General features: G+C 39.9%; 1 protein-coding gene across 6 annotated transcripts in view; it reads left to right on the top strand.

Moving 5' to 3' along the window:
- The window catches only part of CTNND2 (catenin delta 2), a 619,666-nt gene that overhangs the window by 198,833 nt on the left and 401,395 nt on the right, over positions 1–19,438 (top strand). Inside the window, exon 1 of one of the 6 annotated variants that reach the window (XM_065752049.1) lies at positions 5,881–5,913. The exons of the other annotated variants lie outside the window; for them this stretch is intronic. The gene's annotated coding sequence lies outside the window, so the exon portion shown is untranslated. Of the gene's footprint in view, positions 1–5,880; positions 5,914–19,438 lie in introns of those variants that run through there. 6 annotated transcript variants of the gene reach the window in all.

Genomic DNA, 19,438 nt, shown 5'->3' with positions numbered 1-19,438 from the left:
CTTAGCCTAAAGTTAGAGAGTTGAGACATGTGGAAGGGAAAAGTAGTGAGAGAGTGGAGAGGGTAGAATGATGGAGCTGCAGAGTGAAGCTGGGAGGTGTGGGAAGGATGTTATCTAAATATAGCACCTGTAAGTTTTTAGAGTGAATGCATGATTGACTGGAGAATGTTTGCCGAAGTTTGTCACTTAATTAGTCTGCTAGTCACTGGCCTAATTGCTTTCTCTTGGGCATGCATAACAATGTTTACCTTCTTTTTCTGCAAATAATTTTTTTTAAGTTCTAAAAGTGGAAGTTGAGGCCTTGTGAGCATAGTTCGCTATTTACCTGATCCACAGTCATATTATTTATAAAACTTATGAAACAGGTACACTGGTTTTTTTTTTTACCAGATCAAAAGTCTAAACTAAAATCCTAGTAGCCAAGCAAGTACGGTTTTCCCATTTGTCCCCTAAAATTCTCTGAAACAGATTTATTTTGTTTGGTATGATTGCTCAGGAAGATTAGTTTAAAAACTTAATAAACCCCACCCCTCCTCCCATGGAGTGTTGAGTGAGGTCATTAATTAGTGTATACCGTTGGTCTCAATGACTTAAATGCCCTTTGGAACCTCAGATTCACTCCTCACTTTTTACCTGTTCTTGTTTTCTCCCTTCACCTCTATAACTCCATATGATCAGGTTAACTTATTTTCATTTGTAGTTTTCATTCATCTATTTATTTTGAGAACTTCCACAGCCAATACAGAAATCTTTATAACAGGTTAATTTCAACTAATAATCACTCATTAATCTTGCTGGAAATACACATTTTCTTGAGCCCATGGCCAAGTCAGAAGCCCGAGGGGGGGGGGGGGGGAAAGTGAAGTATTTCATGTGTTTTGTAAAGTTTGTTAATGATAAATTCTGGATGATGGATTAGAAAATTAGGTTCACTGTGTTGAGGTGCATTCAGTTTTAAAAAGTGATTAACTGTATGCCAAGCTGTCAGAGAAATTTTGCATGAAAAAAGAGAAGTTGTTAACATTATGTCTAAGCCCAGTGAGTTTATAATGTACATTGTAATAATACGTGGAAAAAAATCAGCAGTATATGACCATTTACAAAAATTGAAGCAATGAAACTATCAAAATAGAAGATTCAAAGAGCTTTTTTTTTTATTCTTATTTTCTCCTCTTATTTTTTCCCAGTATCTTTGGCTTTAAAAACACTTTTATTTTCTCTCTAGAATTTTAGTTGAGCTTGCATCTGCTTGGTAATTCAACTCAATGCAGAATCTGTCATTTCTGAAAAGCTCCTCCTTGCTCTTAGCCTGCCATCAAGCCACAGCTATATCCTGGGAGTCTGTTTTTCAGAGCAGCAGCAGTTTCTGATACAGGTAGGGCACAGCTTAGGATGATTTACAATTACCATGCTTGCAAAGTAATTACAGCTATTTTACGTCAATTTGCTTAATATATAATTTCTGAAAATGCTTAAGTGTCTGAGTAAAGGTCAGATTGATTCCTTGGCTTCTGCCTGCTGAACTTCTGCTGCTTTTGTGTACTGCTATTGCTACATCTTCATTTCTGATTGATTTGTTGAATTCAAAAATTGATAAAGTATTTTCTAATTAAAAATGTGTTTGTCAGTACTGTCCACTCCCACCATGGATTTCCATTATGTTTTTGATCAGTAGCTCCTGCCCTGTAAGGTATATGCTGTAGGTTTACTTGAAAATCAAAGTGTTTCCCCTCTGTAAATGGAATCACATTTGTCCTCATCTCTTACATTGCACTGCGCTGTGCAGCAGAAGGCTTACATTCATTTTCAAGATCCTATTCTGGAAGAAAATAGGCTGATGCTACCAGGCAGGTAGAATAATCTTATATTCAGAAATAAGAGGAAAATAACCTGTTGTGAGCAGCAAGTCTTTATTCTTGGGCAGAGAATTCCTAGATAAAAGGATATATTTCTTCTTTGCCTTGTGACATTGAAGTAAGACTTAAAAAGCTTTCTAGTTGTTCAGAGCAACTGTGAGACTAAAGAAGTGACACTGTAAGACTGTTATGACATGTGAAGCTACAGCATGCTTGCTCTGCAGACTCAAAGTGCCCCTTTGGATCTTGAACTCATTTTAGTTTGATAGAAAACCCATCACAATGTTTGGCTATTACAGAGCTTCTGCATCACAGGTGTTGAACTATACCTGACATTTGTATACATCATACAAGATTTAGCAAGTGGAATTTGGCTACAGATACTGCTTTTTGGTTTTGTGTTGTAATGATAAATTATTTCTGTCACTGATTACCTCACCCAGCAGTGCAGTACACAACTGTAATAATATATTTTCACATTCCATTTGTTTGTTCCGGTATTGATTTTTTTCAGTGTATTTTTTTCCACCTAGGACTAACTTTACTATTAAATGAAGAAATTTTGAGATTTCCTTTACTTGAAGAATAACTTTTCACTGAAACAATCCTGTACTTAAGGCCTTGATAGCAGGCATCACCTGGCCCTCTAAGATTAGTTCTCATTAAGATGTTCTCATTTATTTATTTTTCCATAGTTCTGTGCCACAGTGGCAAGTAAATTGTTGAAGTGAGATGTCATTTGGAGGCAATTGTGACAGAAGCAGTGGCCTTCTTTCCACTGCATACTGTTGTGCAAAATGCTGGTCTACTGGAACAACACTTGACAGTGGGCGCTTCCTCTGCTCATGTTTAGGTTCATTCCTCATATGCTACCCCTGCACCCCATCTTTGTCACTTGTTCAGCATAACATTGCTAGTCAGGGAAAAGAAGTTGTTTGTTGCCTATTAAGTGATGTTTCTTTTTCCATTTTCCTAACGTTTTGAGCTAGCAGTATGCATCAGAAAGGTGTGAAATCAGACCTTGAAGTCTGAATCAGTGTGGACAATTAGATTTTAGTTGATAAAGAAACCTTTTCTAGCAACTTTTTGGTGTGGAAGTGAAGTGAGTTGGCAGTCGTCTTATTCCAGTGCATTGTGTCCAGTGTTGCTGAGCATCTGGTCAATTTTTCTGGTACAGTGAAGGGGCATAATTCTTGGAGACTTGACCAGCAGCGCGCCTGATGCCACGCCATTTTTCTTTTGAAGGCAGTTCAACAGTAAATACTGTTAACAAGTTGCAAACGACATTCTAATCCAAATTGTGCTTATAGAAGCACAGCACAATTCCATCATTTTAATTAATTGTAGAAGTAGAATATTTGGGGGGGGGGGGGGGGGGTGGTGAGGATGATTTCTCCAATTTCTTTGTTATACTCCTGGCCTGGAATATCACTCAGATTTGATTGCTGTGAAGGATATGCACGTTTTCAAAACAGTAAGCATGAAATATATAACAAGTGGAACTGAGTAGCTAAGAGAAATCTGAACTTTTAAAATTGAATATCTTAGTTTCCAAAACATTTGCAGAAATCACCAGTTAGTTGAGGGTTTGGGAATAGCACTTCCATGAGTGCGAGCCCTCTGTTAGAAACTCTGCCATCTTATTTAATTTTCTAGGTAGCTCTTTTAACAGTTTGTCAGAAAGTGATGGGTGCATAGCCATATTTTTTCCTAAAAAAATTACTGGAGTACTAGTTCTTACAGACAGTGAAACGTAGTCTTACAGGCTGCTTAGTCTGTAGAATCTGAAATTCTGCTATTCATTCATGTTGCAGTACATAAAGAGTGGAAGTTGCTGGATGTAAGTGCTATATATTACTGTTTACTCAGACCCTGAAGAAGGCTTTCTTCCTTATTACTGAAGAACAAATTTCCCTGTGTATGCTGCTTGAGCTGAGTATGTAATGCAAGATATGTTGTAGGGGCCTGCGGAGTCACCATGAACAGTGTCACAGAAAAACCTCATTTGTTTTTTGTAACCCCAAATCAGAACAGAAATGATAATAAAACAGAAGAAGAAAATGGGGCATGGACCTGGTTCTGTAGTAATTGCAGTGTTATTTCATGGTAACTTTAGCATCGCAAACTAGGAAGTGGTAGTAGAGCAAGAGGAAGGATTTGGGACTAATCTCTGTCTGAGTATGCATAAATCTTCAAGCAGAAGAACAGCTAAATTTGTGTTAGAAATGCTTTAGTAGACTTAAAAAAAAAAAAAAACCCACAACATTATGGAAACCAGTAAAATATTAACTCAGTAAATATTTGTGATTGTAGTAATCTGTCTGCTTTGTATGGTAATTTATTTCATGTATCCTCTTGGCATTAAGGTGAGCACAACCTAACCATTACTTCTGGCCCTAGTATTGCTCCCTCGAAATATTTTCACATTTATCTTATCTGAAAGAACAAAGATGTGAATATAGATGTTCTTCGTTGAAGGAAAAATGCACCTAGTTGCCATACTTAGGTGGTTGGATATGTTTGAAATGATCCCTGAAGAATGGGTGTGAAGAGGACAGGCCATGTGCATTTGCATTGATTTAAAATGAGGTGAATGTTAGCTTCAGAGAATGTTCAGAGATAACCATTCCTATTCTGCATAAGTGCTATGAAAATCTTGCACATATATTTGAATTCCATTCTCAGTATACCAACTTGAGGGCAGTAAACATTATTAGAAAACCTAAAATACATTATAGAATATAATGATATAGAATACATATAGAATTTCCTGCTAGTTTTCCTTATTCGAAATTTCAAAGTTTGCACATTCAGAACACAAATAGCCTCAACAGAACACTTATATCGATTAAGTGTATAGGAAATGCTGTGATTCCTAATCCTTATTCCATGAAGGGTATTGAGGTTTGGAATGAGAATAGTTTTCTTATGTTTTCAGCAATCGGTTTTGTATGAGATAGGATCTCTTTATGTAAAGATTATTTAACAACTCTCTTTTGATTCTATGGTAGTCTGTTCTGACCACTGACCTCTGCAGCAAGAGCAAAACTGATTTATATTTGATAGGTTGAATTCCTCTATTAAATGTACTTCTAGATTGTGTTCTTTGTGCTCTGCTGCAATAGATGCAATGACTATCTAGTGTCTTTTATTCTTTCATCAGAGCATTTCTGAGATGGTGATGTACATTAGCTTCATTGAAATGAAGCAGGACGGCCCTGCACAGTGCTTCAATGGAAGAGTACATGCTCAGGCTCCTGCATAATTAATCACCCCTCGAAGGCATTATTTCACGTGGAGTAGATTTTCTTCTATTAAATTGCCATTTATTTGTGACCTTTAATTTGTCATAAACAATCTTCTTTCTACATCCTAGGCAGCAAAGGAGAACAACTGTAAATTGTTCCATTGTTCTCCTGAAGTGACACTTAACAGCTTGGCAGCATTACAAGTGTCTGCAATTCAAGAGCGGAAAGGGCTTCACGAGGCATTCTTCATCCATTGCCCCCGGCAACGTTTCCCCCCTTGAAGTGCATTGAATTGTTGGGATTTCTCCTTGCAAAAGTTTTCAGGAGGGAAGCAAACCGCATGCTTTCCTCTTGGTACGAGTTATTTTTGATGCTTCAACACCTGGAGGCGCTCAAGGCCGAGTCGGATGGGGCCCTGAGCAGGCTGAGCGGGTGGGACAGCCCTGCCAGCAGCCCACGATGGTGGGGACGAAGGGCGGGAAACGCGGTGGGCGGGGCTTCTGGCGGTGGGCGGGGCGCGGGGCTGATGGAGCGCTGCCTCCACGGCGCGGCGGGGGCACGCGCGCCGTTGCCATGGCGACCTTTGTGCCTGGCTGCGCCGGTGGCCGGGCCCGGCACGCGGAGCGGTTGCGGGCAGCGGGTGGGGGGGGGGAAGGCGGGGGCGGGCCGGGCTCGGCGTTGGCTTTCGCCTTTCTCAGCCCCCGGCATGGCCGGCAGCGCGTGCAGGCGGGCTTCCGCCGGCTCCTTAAGTTTCGCCTCGCCTGCGGCACCGAGAGGAAGCGGCGTGCCGTAGGGCGGGCTGCCCCCAGGTAAAAAGCTGCGTGCGGGCGGCGGCGGGAGGGAGTGCCGTGGTCGCTGGGGTGGAGACATGCCGGGTGAGACCTGGCTGCATGCGGTCCTCTTCGTGTGTCCGGGCGCTCTGGTTTCTTGGTCGGTTGTTTTACACTTTGCTTGGTTGGAAAAGAATATCGATCCCTCCCCCACACAACAGTCCGACCACCCCCCCTGCAAAGTGTCCCTGCACTGTAGCGCCTGAAGACCTGTTGCCCTGTGCCCCGTACCCTAGCAAGTCTTCCCAGTGAATGCCTGTAGTCAGCTGCAGTGATTGATGTCTCCTTTGTCAGACTGTAATACTGAAGAAGTGAGAGCGGGATTTGCGTTTTCTACAATTGTGTTTAACCTCCGAGTCTTCGGGAAGCTTTTCAGGTAGATTTAAGTGCAGGTGGGTCAGCTAATTTGAAATTCATTTCAGAAGATTAGTGAAAATAATGCGTGGTTTCATCTGGTGCTGCTTAGGTCCCAGGGAAATGTATCTGACTGTTCCAGGAACTAAGCAAGTGAATTCTGTGTGCTGCTCAGTTGTGTGATGAAGTTCAAACAGCCTTTACAAGTACAGATCTGTATGTTAGGGAACAGTGAATTTTCTGGCTTGATCTTTTGGCTGAATTTGAGTGAAATATCTAAATTCTTAAGAGGCAGAAACAAGCAAACAAAAACCCCATTGTCTTGTACCTACTGCAAAACGGAGTTTGTAGAGCAGATTGATTCTTCAGTATTGCTACTGACTTGTGCTGCAGCAGGAATGTGTAACTGGGGATTAACCCTATTTATTAGGGGAGTGCACTTGCCATATTAGAAAAATAAGCAGTACCCTTCAAAAGTCCATGCTGAATCAAACATGGCTCTGAGGGATTTCTGTTTTGATATCACTGTAACGGGTAGATGTTATTAGAAACTATTACTTTTTTATATCAGAATACCTTTATTGTTCAGCCTTTGGGTAAGGACTGGTTTGCACTCAGTCTTTCCCCACCCTTCCCTCCTCTGTCTTTTTCTCTGTATTCTGGTGCGTTCAGCATCAATAATTCTCCTTTGGATGTTCAGACCCTTAGTAGAGTGATACAACTGTTCTAATCACTACCCCACTGATCCAAGCTGGTTCCCAGTTAGACCAACTGTTCATATTAACTGGTTTGTGCCATTGGGCTGATTTTGATATGGCTGCTGAACTTTTTATGTGATACTTTTGAGTTGGCTGTAGCATCTCAAAGTGTTCTTGTTACTGTGGAACATTTCAGTGGCTTTCTTGTTGCATACAATTTATTACTACTGGATTTGGAAATTAATCATGAGAGCCCTCCCACCTTCCTCTGAAATGGAAGATGTTGAAGATGCAAGTTGAGTCGGGATTGTGTGGAGGATGATAGTGCGAGCCAGAGCTAGCTACTGAGGGACTTGGCAAAACAGTACCTGGAGTTGTTTCAGGACTGGATTTTAGTCTCCTTTTCTAAAGTCCTCCATGTTAAGTATAGAAATCCAAATTCGCTGAAGTCCCTAATAGAGTGTGTGCTCTGTGGAGCCCAGTGCAGCTGATAAATATTTCAAGAGGCTGAAAGTTAGTGATACATTTTAAATGCACAGCTAAGCTGAGATACTTCATGGTCCTTTGCATACACATTTACATTATTCATTTGTGCTGTGCAGGTAGATAATGGGCCAAATTTATCTTTGGTATTACTCCACTGATTTCTGAGGAACTGAGCTAATTCAACCATAGGTGTACATCTTGATTTATTTTTATTTTTTTTTGGAAGTTCAAGGCAAAGTTGGAATTACTTCAGTGATTTTATTATACAGGTAGAAGTTGTTTATGTAGAAACTAATGATGTATCAGAAGCTTAGGCATTCTTTCATTAAAATAATCATAAGCAGAAGGTAACGTTTTTTTTCTTCTGCCCCAGAAAATCATCATGTTCGGTCTTCCAGTTGTTGCTCTGGTTGTCTAGTTGCTGAACCCTAAGGTAACTAACAGAGGTGTGATTAAAAACTACTGCTTGCTGTGGGAAAAATTTATCCTGATATCCTACTGGATTAGAAGATCTCAACATACTTTCTTGTGCCATGATACATTAGCAGCTTTTTTTCTGTTCCTAGCAATGGGTCTGTGGTGCTAACCTGTGCTCCGTTTGTGTGAGTGCGCATGTATGTAAATGTGTACATGTTGTATGTATAAATCTGATATGTAAAGTCAGTTATTGCTTTGTTGGTGTTTTCTTGCTTTTTGCCTTTTTTTTTTTGGCAGGGATCAGTGCTGCAAGGAATAATTGGGTTCAGTTTAATGAGAAATCTAAAATATTTATTTCTGAGCTCCAAAGTGGTCTTTTCAGAAAGCTGCTAGCGTGGGTATCATGCCGATACAAGTAGCTTCTGTCAGAGGTCTTGACCTCTGATGTGAAGCTCTCAGAATGGTGATTCCATTAATTGGCCTCTGAGAAAAGCTAATCTGATGCTTAAGGCAGGCACCTTGTCTTCCCAGCCTTGAATGTATGCCCTCTGTGGTGGCACAACTGTGAATCTATCTTGACTGCAACAGGATTGTGAAGACTTTGAGGATCTGGAACAAAGAGCAATTAGAAACCCAACTAAATGTCATCTGAGGTAAACCTCTCCTTGCATGCCCTGTGTCTCACCCCTTCTATTACAGTGTGTGGCTGGATTGCTGCTCAGAGATCCTTGATTTTGTGGCAGTGAAGTAGGTCAAGTCAAAACTCAGAAGTGTGTAGGAGAAAGGGGTGAAACAAAAAGGAAAAGGAAAATAATTTATTACCTCAGAATTATCAGCATTATGTTTTATTTGTATTTAAAGGGATGCCAGAAGTTTTGTTCTCAATGGGTTGAAATATTTTGAGTCTGAATAATTTTGAGTCTGCTTTTTTTTTTCTTTGAAAGAAAACTTCCATTGTCTGAACAGTATTATCAGTGAGCATGTTTGTACAGTGTGTTAAGATGTTTTGGGTAGAATAGTATGGATTTGTACTGCTTTTAACCATTCTCTTAGGGTCATACAGGTATAGTCTAATGGTATTTGTGCCTGGAATGGTAGCAAATAGTTCATTTGGAAACCAAGGGCAGGTACTTTTGCTTACCAGTTTCTTGTTAGATTTGCACAAGCAGTTGCTGAGGGATGCTGCTGGCTGTGTACATGCTGTGCACCATGGTGAGCGAGGTAGGCTGCTGCAGCACAGTGAACTCCATAGGAAATGACAGCATCCCTATTGCAGATGTAGAAGATGCTCATTTTTTATTTGTGAAGCTACTGTGTCTTGCTGTGTTCATTTCTTTGTGGTAGTTCTGAGGTCCCACATGGTTGTATTAGCTTCTGCCTCTTGATCTCCTTACTGCTTTGTTTTTGTGTGAGGTTATCAGTAACTTGTTGATAGTAGGCAGTTCTATTTTGATTTCTTATCTGAGCAGACTGTTCCAGTACTGAGTTTGCTTTTCAGAGTATACAACTTCTTCAGTCTTCCTTTGGTTCCAGAGCCTATAAACATGCCAAAATCTCACTCAAATCATCTTATCTAGATACTAACATTCACCCATCATCAGTATTATCAGAGTGATGCGTTTGACTAAACTGTAGACAATAACATAAATAGTCAGTATTGTATACTGTTCTTCCCTTTTTACTGTTATTTTAATAGCTCATCTTCAGATGAGTCAATATTTTATCACAGAAATCTTCTAATGTGTTTCTCTTGGACTGCTGAAGCTGTTTGTTGTCACGTGCTGGACTCCAGGCAAGGAATCTGTAACTTAGAAAACCTCAAATTCTTCTCATACAAGAGTTGTTCATAAGAGAAATAATTGAAATTACAAAGATCTTTTCCCTCTCTCCTTCAGGGATGTGGTGTTATGCATCAGCACTGGTTTAGTTTCGGAACAGATGTCCCTTGTCTGCACAGCTGATTCTTTCAACTGGCTTTGGATGTGCTAAAAATTCAATAGCCAAACTTCAGATTGAGAGTCAAGCATACAAATGGCTCAGTGTGGGTTTTCTGTGAGCTGCTGCTTGGGCTGTGCTCCTTTTCTCCAGCTCGCTCTGCCCAGCGACATAGTTATTTTTCATTATCTGTCTTTCCCTGACATTGAAAGCCATTATTTGTGCACAGCCAAATACTCCTAGGGTATGACTCTTTTAAAAATAATTTCCTACCTAACTGATGTTCGGACTTATTCCCCAGGTCCTTCAAAACATCTGCTGTCAGTTTTAGACCCTGCCATTAGCCTAGGAGGGAGTCCTCAGTTCTCATGTGAAATTCAGTGCCATTAAGGCAGCCTGTGGCTGCTGAGTCAAAGAATGTATTTTTAGTAATTTGTCTCCAGTATTTTCTTTGTCCTAAGAAACCAAGGACATGCGATGAAGGCCGGAATGAGTTCCTATAGTGTTTAAAATGAGGTACTGAGGTTTTCTGAAATGAGTGGAACTTAAGTAACCTAAGGAAGGCAGCTTGGGTGTTGGTGTTGGGTGGCTTTGTGCTACACTTGTAGTTGTGGAAGAGGCTTAGCTGAGCTTCAGAAGTCATAGATTTTCTTAGGCAGTTGCTGAACTGAGGCTGCACAAGTGCTTTCAGGCACTGCAGACATAGTAAATGAAACAGCATATTGGCATAGCCAGCGGAGGAGGAAACATCACCAGCTTTATCTGCATAAATTGTTTGAAGTCACTCACCCAGAATGATGCGATTAGAACAAGAAAAAAAAGTCTTGTATATAAACTGTGAAAGCCTGAGTCTTTCTTAAAGAAGTACTAAAACATTTTAGCCATCTCTTCGGCATCCTGATCAAGCTCATTCCCTTCTAAACAGGCATGAGATTACATATCCTGTGAAAAAACATGTGTTCAACATTTATAATGACTGACAAACATTTGGTTTAATTTTTACTAAGCACAGATTCCTAAAAAGCCATTTGCAATAAATTACATGTGGTACCAGGATTAGATCAGCATTTCTTGTTCCATATTATTAATTGAGCAAAGACAGAAAATAGAGCAGTTTTGTTATAGTTCTGCACACACAAGTTTTATACTGCGTGTGTTTTATCGAGTAACCCCCGTTACCCATATTTCCTTCTTTTGCCTCAGCTCACTTTAAGGCTGTGCGTTCTAGTGCAGTGATGTAGTAGTTTTCATCACCAGGATTGGACCTTCTGTAAGAGGTATTGTGCATTCACAATCCAAACATGAAATATAGCAAAATGGTAGTTCGAGAGGTGGGGGATTATTTTCATCAATAACGTAATGGAGTGTATAGATTTTTTTTATTATTCTTTTTTTTTTTTGTCACAGAGCCTCAGCTCTGGATGTTTCTTGCATCCATTTTTAGAGAAGATCAGAATCTACCCTCCAGCATCCCATTACCACAGGTAGCTGCATGCTCTGATGGACTAACAGTCCATGTTTTGTTATGTTTTCTTTTTTCTTGAAACTCAATACTCACGTTTCCTAGGTGAAATAACTCTCTTGGCTTTTCAGCCATAATTTTGTTATTGGCTTGGGTACTCTAAAAGATTTTTCCCCTAATAGAGCTTTTTGGCATTTAAATGTTTAATTGTAAGGCGGATTTTCAAGTACCATTGTCTCTTAAGCAAGTGTCTGCAGTTGTTTGAAACATATTTACATACAGTGCAGAACTACATAAAATATAAATATCAAAATTATCTTTGTTTAAATATCTAGAACATGCATCTAAAACTGTGTTCCTTCCTTGCCTTTGAAGAATGACATTTTCACACCACTTCTAATGGTTATGTTCACAGTACTTTTTGCTTTGACAGTGTGCTATTTCCAGTGCTCAGCAGTAGTTTAAGATCACTTTAATACTGAATTATTGTTACGAACCCCTGTAGTATATAATAAATATTGCAGGAGAAGTGATGTACGTAATCTCAAAGCTGTGGTTCATTTAGGGTGTGCTCTGAGTCAGACATGCATTCCTTTGTTTTGAGGAGCCAGGTGACTGGCTAGGCCACGAATGAGCTTGCTTTGTTGTTGTCGCTCTGGGCTGGAGACCTAAAGATAAGTCATGACTTCAGGAACCAGAGAGAAGGAGGGGACAGAGGAAACAATTTCAGCAGGCGCATGTACTACAAAATGAGGGTCAGTTTCATGGGATAAAATGCTTACTGTTTGAATTAGTAGCAAAGCTCCACGTGCTTTGTACTCTGAAGATATTGTTACTGTCCATAGGCAAGTAAGTTATCAAACAGCTGCCTGTTTTTAGTTGGCGCTCACTGCCAAGGTGATCGCTTGCAAACTGACTCAGTCACAGAGTACAGCAGTGGTCAGCCTCAGTGCCCCTCAAGACCATTTGAGGTGCTGTCCACATGCTCAGGAAGTTTTGAGTCAGTGAAAGTCTGTTAAGGACACCAGGAGGGCATAATGAAGGAGGGTACTGTACATTTGAGTTTATTTACTTTTACCTTTGTTTTTGAGTAGTTGAGTAAATCCAGTTCATGTTTAGTTTCAAAGTCACAACACTGAGAGAGAAGCAGTCGCTTTGATCATATGAGAGGACAGCAGGTAAGAGATGTCAAGATACCATATCAGCACAAGTCTATTGTTAGAGCAGCTATCAAAATTGTATTGGGGTTGTTTCAAGTGTTCTCCTGTTCAAAGTATTTCCATGGTTGATGGGACCGCTGAGGAAGATTCAGAGAGTTGGAAAGATGTCTGATCTGGCAGACTGCATGGTGACTTTTCTTACAGTGCATCTCCTGACTGAGAGTCATCTTCTCTGGCTCATGCAACTTTCAGGCTTTCAGATCCTCAGCTTTTTCTTTGATGTTACCTCTTCCCCCTCCCCCCCACCCTCAGAAGTATAAAGCATAGAGCATGTTGCATCAGGAGTAAACAAGTGTGTCAAGGATTTGGGTGGGCAGTGACATACCACTTCCTTTTTTCTGTTAAACTTTTACTCATGTTCTCTCTGACATCTTACATTGTTACAAATGAGGTTTACTAAGTTCTCAAAGGCTTCTCTGATTCAGGGCTGTACTTCTATTTCAACAGGAATTGCATGAGCTCATCCAAGAGCAGGCTTTTTGCTTTTAACTAAATTCTGAGTTTTTACTTACTGATATTCTTAGACATGGGGCTACTATAAATTCACTAATTGACATAAGTGAGGACTTAGTTGCTTCTGAGCAGAACTGCAGACAAACAGTAGCTGCTTTTACCTGGGTGGGTGTGGCTTAATTTTGCCTGCAAATACATGTAGATTAAAATGTTTCCTTTAGAGGACCTATTTCTGAATTTCCAAACTTTTTATCAAGAAATTGATTTTTCCAGGAAAAAAAGCCTCTTCAAATATTTAATCCAGTTATTAGTTACTGGGTTGCTAGAAATAAGTCCAGTCTTTTGAATACTCAAAACTTGCTATGACAGTATTTGACTTATGCTTTTACTCCATTATTTTTCTTGTAGTATGTTCAGCAACTTGGGAAGTCTAGCAACAATGTACTGTTTTCTATTCTTAGTTTTAGTTCTTTGGTATCAGCATTATACTGCCTCAGAATGGAAATGAGCTTGGATTAATGTAGAGGCAAGGTGTTCAGGCACCACTTTCTGGAAATAACCTCCTTTTGTTAATAAGGAGTGCAGCAGGAATGGCTGTGGCATGCATGCGAGATAAGGCAGCCAAACAAATTGCCTAGTTGGATGTGGCCTCTGGATAGACTCTGGGTGTTTGTTTGGGCCAACTCTGAACGGCTTTACTGTTAAACCTTTTGTCCTGCCTGGGCTTCTTGTCACTACTTTTGAGTTTTTATGATGGGAAACAAATCAAATCTAATTTTTAATTAATACTGGCTGTTGGGTGGAAAAAAAAAAACACAAAAAACACAAAACAAAAAAACCCACAGAAATGCTGTTTATAAAATCAGTGGAGGTTTTGTTTGGACAAAGGCATGTTTCTCAAGCTCTTGAACGACCTGTTTGTGCTGATTTCTTCTGTTTAATGTTCATTGAACATTTAAAAAATGAAAAAGTCAATTAGTGAGGAGAAATGAATTGCAGATTTGAGACAATGTAAGAACTTTGCATTTTCTACTCATTCAAAAAGTGGTGAGATTTATTAAAAATGCTATTCCATTTTAAAATAAGTACATCTTGGAAGGCAATTTTGGAAAAAGAAATATGTATGTTGTGAAGGGAGTGAAAGTGCTTTTGCATCTGCTGTGACCTTTTGGGCATTAAGCTGGCCTCCTTTCCAATGAGAGCTCAGCTATTGTTGATTGTCAGCTCTGTCCTTACTGTTTCTGGATACCTTTCTGTCACAACTTTTTTTTATATTCTGAAATTATTATTCATTAGGTATTTTTACTGTCACCTCATGCTGGTCCCTGTTGAAGTTTTGAAACACATGCCTGCAGGGAGCAATGTAAAATGTAACTGTGAAAAGCACTGTTTTTTTTCTTTCTTCCAGTTGAATGTTGATTAAAAAAAATAATAATAATAAAATAAATCAGTTTGACCCAGTTTACCAAAACATCTGCTGAGTTATTGAACAGCTTGTTGGCCAGTTCTGCCCTCTTCAGCAGGTGTAATTCCAGTTGATGGAAATTGCAATACATGGTTTCAGAGGATGTGTGGATAATGCGCCCAGATGACAGCATTATCAACGAAGTTTATGGGGGGGAAATTGGGCAGGTGCTTGCTTTATTCTGTCTACATGTATATATTTACTTAAATTCACTCTATTGGAGTTTATCTGCTGTCATGTTGTGCTTCACTCTGTTACAAGGAAGGATTTTATAGTGGGCTGCTAATGTTACAAAGCAGTCCTCCTGTTGCACCAACCATATTGTGCAGCCATGTCTTGCTGATTTCTTTTTTCTTGGCTTCCTTGTTTTGATCTTTCTTTCCAAAAACTGAAGCATTTGGCTTGTCTGCAGTGGGATGGTGCTTCTTTGTGGTTTTGACATCTAGGAGGTTATTCTTGCAGTGGAAAAAAAAAAATCAACAGGACAGAATGCTTCCTATTTTTGCAGAAAGATAAAAGGCGAATTACATACTTCTCAAACCTCACCCGTTAAAAACAAAACAGTGGCTACAAGAAGCCTATGGGTTTTTTAACTGAATTATTCTTACTTTTGTGTTTAGTATTGTGTGTATACCAGGAGTATAGTCAATTCTGAAATGAAAGATAAAAAAACAGACTAAATCTGATCAATAGAATATTAGAATAGTTTAAGAATTATTAAAAAGCTTAATTATCTGTTAGTCCTTGTTCTTTAGGTCCATTTGTGTGTAAATCAAATTGGTGGTGAATCTAGGTATCATCTAATCAAAAGGTCCTGTGGTTGTTCAGACATGAACAGATTATTCCATGCCTTCTGTCTGCTCCTGGCCTTTCTCTCTCCATTCCCGTTATCAAAATTGTTAAATGTTCTGAGTCATTGTGGCTTGCAAATTTAAATTCATTTCTTTGTAAGATTAATTCAACAAATGTATCAAACTTTGATTTCTTAAACTGATGTGAATGCTTAAATAAAACAGATTCTATCTGTTGTTCATTTAATGCAGCATGAAATTAACATCTGAATCAAACAGCAAAAATCTTAGTAAACAAGATGTGGTATCTTTTGAGAGACCTCATTATTCTATATACACAGTAATATTTCTGAGACATATATTGTTTTCCTCTTTCTAAGCTATTCAAAACATTTTCCCTGTTCTTCAACAGAGCATTTTGAGTTTGTTTGTAATTAGATCATTTGCATGTGGTGGTTGTCATTAAAAAGTTAGCATCTTTGGTTAGAGATGAGACTGGTAGCAAATGTGCCCAGAGTAGCAATGTGCATGAAACTGCCTGTAAACTCAGTACATAGAAAACACTTCCCTGGGTTAAGAGAGGTGCCCTATAAGTTCAGTGGCCAAAATCCCATTGAAAGCAAACAAAAACCAGAAGGTATCCAGTTCAACGGCCTCAGGGAGGTTAGGCTCCCTCCTTTCTGGCTCTGAGAACAATGAGGTGGCAAAACTATAATGGGATTGGGGTTAGTTTTATGTAGTTCCACTTGGCTGCAGGGACACTGCCTCACACTTCTGGAAGTAGTTACTCTGAAAGAGCTCTGTGCTGCTTTCCTCTGCTGAACACAACCTGGAGTAGGAGGTAGAAACTGTTTTGCCTGTTCATAGAATCTGGAAGCTGCTTAAAGGGAAGGGAGCTGATTTCAAAAATGCATCTTCAAAATCCTTCCCACTAAGTAGTGTTACAGCTGAGGGGAGGGAGAGGGAGGAGGGAATGCTCCTAGCTGGGGGGGGGAGGAAAAAAAAGGAGAGAAAAAAAGATAAGGAAAGTAATTAGAGACACTTTATATTCCAGTGTTGCTGTCAAAGACATCCCAAAACATTGTTGCAGAGGTCTCTTGCTACTTTTTATGAATGCATTCAGAGGAGGGAATGCTGATGCTGTGTAGCTTTCTCTTTCTGACTTCTTTCTGCAATGGATGTGAGCCAGAGAAATGTCTCTCTTGGTCAATGCAGCCTCTTGTTTGAGGAAATGAAGTAGAGTGGAGTGAGTAGTCAGTGCATCCCATTAAAGTCTTTCTTTCTCATGCTGGTGTCTTTGCTTTAGGAAATTATATATAGACTTCACCAGCCATGTAACACAAAAAAAATCAGTCTTTACCAAATAGAAATCAAGCCCTAGAAGTGAGAAAGTAACATAATAAATAACCAACCAAACTTTCACAGAGATTAAATTTGGCTTAATTCCTGACTTCAGTACACTAAATATTTAGCCTTCCTTTTTAAGCCAAAGACTAAATTGCTTTATGAATTCCTAGCACTTGCTAAGTAATCAGCCTGATTTCACATTTTCCTTCTTAAGTGGTTACATAATCTGAAATATGCAAGCTAAGGACAACAGAATAAGCTCAGCAAATTAAGTAGTATTTCTTCTGTTTTTATAGTTTAACGTGGCAAATGTTGCTTGTATTGAATTAGTTGGGGCTACGGAGGCTCCTCATGAAAGGATCTCAACTGAAGGAAAGATCTGATTTGACAAAGAGAATTTGCAGTGCTTTCTAATGTGCAGCTTCTCAGGTAGAGTAGGGAATCCTGTTTTCCATAGGACAAGTTGTTATTGACACCAGACTGTCCAGGAACAAAGCAGAATGAACTGTACAAAATGAGTACATCCATGATCAACTCCAATTATAAAACAATATCCTGAAAATTAATACCTGAAGGGAGGGTGCAAGGAGGATGGAGCCCAGCTCCTGTCAGTGCCTGTAGCATCAAAGAAACATTTCTTCACTGTGCGGGTGTCTATTACAGATTTCCACACAGGTAGTTCAGTCTCTGCCTTGGAGACCTTCAAAAGCTGTTTTGACATGCTCCTGGGCACCCTGCTGTAAGTGCCCCTCCCAGGGCATGGGGGTTGAACCAGGTGTCCTGCAGAGATCCTTGCCAGCCTCAGCTGTTCCGAGATCCTGGGAAAATGCTTGTCCTGCATGATTCTGACCTGGTGTGGTGCTTGGGTACTATATTGTGGTTTGTGAGCAGGTGGCTTGATTGACATTTGGAACTGGCATTTGTAATCTTGTGTCTTTGGTAGGTTGTGCAAGTGTGGATTGCGCTTCCAGGTTCACATTATTTTAGGCAAGCCAAGATCATTCAGAAATGTCAAACTTCATCTATCTTGGAGATATTCAGCTGTGCAAATCATACAGCTTTGGCGAAGTAATCTCAATATGTACACACTCTTGAGATGCTGAAAAACCCTGTTAAGATTTACATACCAGGGGTGTTTGTGAAGTAAAAGCGAGTTCCTCCCATGCATCCCTACGTCACAACAGGGGCACATCTCTGCTTCCTTATAGCCAGGGAGACATCAGAACTGCCAGACAGGGTCCCTGTGGAGGGCCTGGGAGGGGAGGAGAGTAGAGAGCTTGCTGGCTGTGCCAGATCAGCCATAGTCATTGCATGGCATGTGTTGAAGCACAGCAGTTCTCTAGGGACCTGCTGGGGCAGGGCACTTTGCCTGACCATCTTTTCTGACCAGTTTGGCACAGTTTTCTTGTGCTGCCATGGAGACAGTGTCTGCAGTCACAGAAGAGGGGATGTGTGTGGCATTCAGGCACTGCCAGGTGTGGGGAGGAGAGAGCAGGCATTTTGCTGAGTCCTTGGTTCCCACCATAGTCAGAGGGCAGATTTAAGATTGTGGGGTAGAGTGGTAAGAGATGCAGTGACTCAGAAACCATACAGAATAAGTTGATTCATTATTTTTACTTTTTTTTTCCATTTCAGTGAAAAATACTAATGATTCTTATGGCTGTCTTATTTTATAATTGCACTGTGCAGTAGCTGTTGCTGTAAGGAACGTTCCTGTAGAGATGCTTAAAACACTAATCTACTGACGTTTTGGTGGCAGCTCACTTGTATTTGAACCATTTCCTGTTGGTGTGTGTGGCATTATTATTTTAGTGATAGTTGATATTGATGAGGTACAGTAAATGTCAATGTATGTGTGATTACCTGGAACCATAACTGCAAATCCAATTCAGTATGTCTAATGCTTCTGTTCCATTCAGTGTTTTTCATAGGATAAATACTGCTAGCTGTGTGTTTATGTGCTTATTTAAAGACTCCAGAGCAAAATTGCTTTGTGTTCTATTGTACAACAGTCCAGAATCCAAATCTGGATGTTTTATGGGTAAAAATCTGTTTTTATATTAAAATGATCGGTTTCTGTTTAGCAGCAATAAATATGTGATTCACTAATGAGAACAGCCTTTATTGGTCAGGCAAGTTCTCTCTGCCAATGATTGTATGCATGCACTGAAGGAAGTGTAAGAGTGGGCCAAGAATATATGATACTGCCACCTAATGCTTAAAGCTTGCCTATTTTCAGATTTGAATAATCCTATAAAGCCATTATGTGCTTATTAAACATCAAAATCATTTCTGTTAGGTAAAGAACCACCTTCTTTCACCTGTTTTCAAGTCTGCCTTTTATTTGCTATGTGCTGTACATCCTGGCTTGGAATGGCTAGTACGTATGTCATACAGAGTTTTTTGGTCTCTACCATATATTCTCATCAAGCTGTCTCTAGGCTGAGGAATCCAGACATTATCGCTCTTTGTAGATAATCCATTTTATGCCATTGATCATCCTTGTAGACTTTTATCTCTATCTTTTTGGTTCTGCCACATCTTTGACATGAGAAGTGCTTGGCACAGTCTTCAAGATTCTAGCATGCTTGTTCAGTGGCATAATGCTGCTGCAAGAAGGCTGGTGGTGTGGTCCTACTATAGCTGCCCATAGGACTCTCCCTTCATCAGTGGAAATTCAGCTGAAGAACAGATGCAGAATCTTGGCAATTGGCTGGAAGGGTGAATGTTCCCATGGAGGAGGCAACCAGGCCAACAGGACTAACTGGTCAGGAAGAGGAAATGTTAAGTATCAGTAGCAGGAGAGTCCCTTGAGTGGAAAGTTGAGACATGCATCTGATGACTTGATGCAGTCATGGGAAGCTGGCTGCTTCCAG

This window comes from Cyrtonyx montezumae, unplaced genomic scaffold (assembly GCF_038088225.1).
Source record: "Cyrtonyx montezumae isolate F1298 unplaced genomic scaffold, pur_monq_1.0 scaffold_8, whole genome shotgun sequence".
In the NCBI taxonomy this organism is placed as follows: Eukaryota; Metazoa; Chordata; class Aves; order Galliformes; family Odontophoridae; genus Cyrtonyx; species Cyrtonyx montezumae.
Note: the sequence above shows the minus strand (reverse complement) of the source record. Positions and strands in the feature narration are given on the sequence as shown.